The sequence below is a fragment of the Phragmites australis genome, chromosome 1, assembly GCF_958298935.1.
Source record: "Phragmites australis chromosome 1, lpPhrAust1.1, whole genome shotgun sequence".
Taxonomy (NCBI): Eukaryota; Viridiplantae; Streptophyta; class Magnoliopsida; order Poales; family Poaceae; genus Phragmites; species Phragmites australis.
In genome coordinates, this window is record NC_084921.1 from 15049481 (window position 1) to 15055480 (window position 6000).

Here is a 6000-nt window from a genome sequence, read left to right on the forward strand (position 1 = left end):
GTATTAGTCTTGTGTATGGCCCATTGGCCAGAGGCAAGAATGAGATTGCTTTTGTAGGTTGGTAGGAGTTGGGAGCTGTATGTATGTTCCAAGAGAATAGCGCTGGCGACCAACTAATCTGGTCGGCCACACCAGCTAATTTAGTGGCATTATTTGTCGTGGCAATGTGGATCATGTCAACAGACACCGGCTATATGTATAGTATCACCGGGGACAAGCCCAACTGGACACGGTAGTGTCATCCAACTCTTAACCTTTGACTTGTTCTATGTTTTCCCCTAGCTAGTGATTGGTTTAGGTCTCTACACTAGCAGCCAAACCTGGCTACCTTTGAGTCAAGGATAGCATAATGTTGGGAAAATAATTGTAAAGAAAGATTGAACCTAGCAAGTAGCAACTAAAAAGTGATGAGGATCAATTGCAACTAGCAAGTAGCTAGACTACGTCCTTTATTCTTAAATAGATGCCGCTTAAGTAACTTGTTATTATTCTTAAATAGATGTTGTAACTTTTCTATGTAGGAATTTTCTAAAGAGATCATATTCAAAACTATTAGAAAGCGTAGTTTTGATTAAATTAGTGTGTTGGATTGGTGGATTAAGTGGCATTAAATGAATATTGAATGAATAAGAAGGCTAGACATGGCAAGAGTGGAAGAATTAAATGATATCTTGTTCTATGTTGTGAAAACCATTCAAATCACACTCAATTTAATTAATTGGACCGGTTATCCATAAAAAATGAGTGCTAGCACCTATCTATCATTTGAGTGCTAACGTACATATGAACGACAACCTTCGCATCCACCCCTTGATTAAAACGAGATTAATTATGATGGTCCCGACGGATGCCTCAACAAGCCTAAGATCAATGCCGAGAGCTAAAACAACATCTAAAATAGATCAGAGGGAGTACTCTTTTAGAAATGTGTTGTGGTCTTGTAGCCAGCACGTCATTTCGCATCATAGTTATGGTGCAAATGATATCAACCAAGATATTTAGTCACCTTAATGGAGGGGACTAAAGCCCTGTTTATTTTAGCTCAGAATTATAATAAACTAGCTTATTTGTTCTGAGTTGAAACAAACAGCTAGCTTATTTGTCCAGATTATTATAAATTAAAACTCAGATTATAATAATCCCATAAGTTATGAAAATAAGCTTATTTTGGTTTTTTACTATACTACCCATCAAATTTAGAGAAAATTACCCGTCAATACCACTCCCCGCACCCTACACCCGAATCCCCCGCCCCTATTGAGGGCATTGCAGATTTTTGCCAATAATCCAGACTCCAATAATTTAGATTGCCAAACAGCTCATATCTTATTTCACTCCAACTTATCATAATCCAACTTATTATAATTCACCATCTATAAACCACTTATTATAATCTTTAACTGAAACAAACAGACCCTAACACATCATGTCCTATCCCGATGTGTTTGTCGCTCTTCCTCTTCCTTCACACTTCTTATTCCTCCGGTTGTTGCCATCTCTTTCAGCATGTTAAAAGTTTCCTTAAAAAAAAGAAATTGTTGACCCTTTTCCTACAGAGTATGTTCTTTTTTTCAAGTTCTTCCTTTATCAAGCAGCTAGTAGTTTTGGTTTAGAAAGAAAAGGACAACCGGTACTTTTAGCGTGTCCATGGGCGATTCCCCAAACAATAGAACTCGATCACACACTCAAATCAAATAATCCGATGGTCTATTTGGAATAGAAATTTTACAAGAATTTTACAGGACGTTCACATGAGATGATATATTTTCCGCAAGATTGCGAAATTTCTCATGATATAAATACGGTGGCCATAAAAAAGTGGGAACCCACAGCCATCAAGTGACGATCACGATTTTGACACTACTACAAAATACCACATATGTAGTGTCAGTTTGATAGTAATTAGTACTGAACACGTATCAATATCGGTTCTTAAATTCTCGTGCGCAAACAACTGCTGAGGAGATAAGAACTGGCACTGATAGTCACTATCAGTATCGGTTCTTGGCTAGAATCGGCACTGATATATCAGTGTCGATTCTAACCACGAACCGACACTTATAGATCAGTATCAGTGCCGGTTCTATTTATGAACCGACACTGATAATTGCTACTGTCACAGTTCATTTTTAAAAAATCATAACTTTTTCACATGAAGACAGATAGGGAAAAACTTTATATGAAAATTATAGCTCTCAATGAGATTTACAACTTTGTAGTTAATTTTTTTTTTAATTTGAAGTCATTTAAATGCCCAAATAACTATAATAAAATTGCAGCAGTGGTCGATGACAGTTCACATTAAAAAATTCATAATTTTTTCACACGAAGTTGGATGGGGAAAAACTTTATATGAAAATTGTAGCTCAACGAGATCTACAACTTTGTAGTGATCACTTTTTTTTATTTGAGATCATTTAGATATTCAAATAGCTATTCAAATAGCTATTCAAACGTTCAGTCAGAAGATATCAAAAGAATTTATTTTGCTACTATACTCATGAACGGACAATAGCTGAGATGGTTAGAGGGTTCAGGCGTGCGCATTGGAGGTCTTGAGTTCGAGTTTTGGTTGCCTCATGTGAGTTTGTGAATTTTAGGCGTGGTCGGGTGGGCAGACTCTGTTCGGTGCCTCTCGTAAAAAAAAGTTAAAACTTTTTTAGTCAAAAAATGTTGAATCGAGACCGACTACCAGTGCCGGTTGAAGCCATCAACTGACACTGATAGTGATTTTCAATGCCAGTTTCATACCCGGTACTGATAGTCAGTGACTATCAGTATCGAGTAATCAGTGTCGATTCAAAATCCGTCATTAATGATAATTTTAAACCGATACTAATAAGGTGTTTTGGTGTAGTGCGAGTAGTTGATATCCTCTTACTCTAGAGAAATTGAAGTCACGATAACTTCAAAATATTGTGTCCCGTTAAATATGGATGAATACAATTTGATGCTACAGTATTTTTATAAACAGAATAATCGTTACCATACTCTATAAAAAGTAGAATTACTATAGTACCATACCGTAAGTCGCTGTTCATGGTACTATAGCTATTGTTTATGTTGGTCCTACATATATGTATATATATGGATACGTATATGTATACATATAGGTATATATGCACATATACGTGTATATATGTATATACGTATCTGTATAATATTTTTTTTTGAAAATTCCAAAAAATAGTAAAAGGTATAATAGTTATATTGATAAATCGGTTTAAATAATCTAAAATAAACAGAAAAATATCTAAAACTCAAAAAAAAATAAAACAAATTTTTTTTAGGTTCGTATTACTGTCGTCTACCTATTAAAATTATATGTATATATAAAAATAATATTATTTTCCTCATAATTAAATAAATGTCTTAAATATTTATAAATTCATTCATAAATATTGAGATGTCTAACATTAGTGAACATAATTTTTTAGATTTTTTTTTATCATATTCTGTGAAAAAAAATAGACACGTCGTGGACGCGCCAATCCACCTAATTGATTATGCAAGTGGATGGCGACGAGCCTATCACCCACCGTCCAAAGATAATCCGGCCAGCGCGGCCACACGTGAGCCCACCGTCCTGGGTGTGTATGGAATGTTCGTCGTTGGAGTGACGTGACGCGCGTGTCTTCCAGAGAGACATGAGTACGTGGCGTTCCGTCCGGCTTCGCAGCCTCACGGCGGCCTTCAGCACGAGGCCACGTGTACCGATGACCGTTCGAGCTCCATCAGATTATTTTTTGTACCGCCTTTTGGGTTCCTTCTTTTCGATAGGGTTTTCTAGTCACTGTCTACAAGGCTGCACAAGGTTGCGTCTAAACGGATGCACGGGTGCATGTCAGCAAGTCAGCGTGTGCATCGGAGTTTTGAGATGAAAATAAAGTGACCTTAGCGTATAGTAAATCGTCGTGAAGGGATTTTCATTTTTTATGTTTAAATGTTTTTTTTTACGGTTCACGTCACGAAAGAATTCTCAAAGTCATTTACTTTAGGATGAGATTTTCTCTTCTTTTCTTTCACGATTCCACTAGAAGAGAAACTGTTGGAGATGAGAAAAAAAATAAAGAAAATAGGAACGGAGAAGGCAATCGAAAAAAGAACAAAATAAAGAGAATATAATTAAAGATAATCTTACCAATACTACCACACTACTACCGCCCAAGAGAGTCGTCTCGGCTTGAAACCCTCATCTCAAATGATTTAACCGTATTAGTGGTAATGACCGGTTGTCTAGGATGGAAAAAAACCATCGAAGATAAGTTTTATCTTAGATGGTGCTAATTTGGAATTATCAGAGATATTTTTCTTGAAATGTATGCGATTGTTGGTTCCAGAAGTAAGAAAAAGATGAAAAGATAAAAGTAACAAAAACAAAAACGAAACTTATATGGTCACCAAGTCACCCACTATGGTCAACAAGTGTTAGAGATACAAGGTATATTCCTTTTGATAACTTAAAAACTTAGTAATTTAAACACAATAATTGATTTAAACACTTAGCAATTTAACTTTCAAAGTAGCACTTTAGGCTAAGAAGTGAACTGTTCTTCATTTACACAAAAGAGGGCCATGAAAACACAATGCTTCCATTATAACACAAGATAATTTAATTCAAGAAATGATCTTTTAATTGTACACAAAAGATGATCAATACATGATTACTACATATTTTAAGCTTATAACCTAGTTGATCTTTTCATCATACACAAATAAGATCAGCATCATCCGGATTACAAAACCCCATATCGGATCACAAAAGCCTAAAATCCGAATTTGCTAAATCCAAATTGCTAAACTGGATTAGCATGCATCACCTACATACTAACACTAAGCCTATGCCTTTACATCGTCGGGCCACGTAGGGTGGCAATGTGGCTGATGGCGATGACGTTGTTAGCAACACTGCTATCATCGTTGTTGTATAGAGTTGTCAGAGTCAGAGTCTATGTTGGCCTTCTCCTTAGCATTGTCGGTGCCACAAACACTTCCCTCAGCGCCATCGTTGCCGCCGTCATCGCCCTCGTCGACCTTGTCCTCGATGACCATGACGTCGCCGCTCGAGCTGACCTCCTCCTCCACAACATTGTTGTTGTCATCCTCCTCCTCTAGCTCCATCTATTCCACATCCGAGGGCGGCGGCAATCTGCTGTCCCACCAAACACAGTCATCGTCTCCCTCTTCCTCCTCCTCATCGAAGGAGAGGTAAAAGATTGTATCCTCCTGTGACATTACCTCCTTCGACAATGACAACAAGGGCCAACTAATTAGTGATCGTGCCAGGAGCGAAGGAGAGGACGGAGCAATGAACGGCGGTGGGAGCGGAAGTGCAGCCATTGTGGTCAGAGCGGTAGAGGAGCAGGCATAGGTACTATTACAGAATACCTCATCATTGTCAATTCAAAAATTACTTTATTACCCGTTTTTGAACAAGCGGCAGTAATAATCATGGATCATCACTGTCAGTTTTGGTACCGACACTGATACTCACTATCATTTTCGGTTCGTGGCTCCAACCAACAGTGATAGTTAGTATCATTACCGGTTTTTGGCTCCAAATTGTTGATTCATATCCCTTATCACTGTTGGTTCCAGCTACGAACCTGCAATAATACATAATCCTGGCAAAAAAAAAATCAAAATTGAAACTGACAAGCTATAATTAAGCTTTACATTACTAAACCAACATCGCTGTTCTACATCACACTAATTACTAAACCCTAGCTAGTAGTCAAACAGCTGCACGCACGCAAAAGTAACCCTAAAACTTTAATTCGGGTCACTGTCACAAAAGAACCACCTGGTCGCACGCCTACACCTACCAGTTGGAATCGTCGATGACAATGAAGTAGTCGTCAGTGCCATCGTCGTTGTCGTCGCTTGAGTCTTTGCTATTACTTCTCTTCCTCCTCCATGCGCCATCGCCTCTTCAGTGGACAAGGACCCTGCAAATCCGGAGTCAGGCTGCACCTCATTCAAACTCTTCGGCACTGGAGC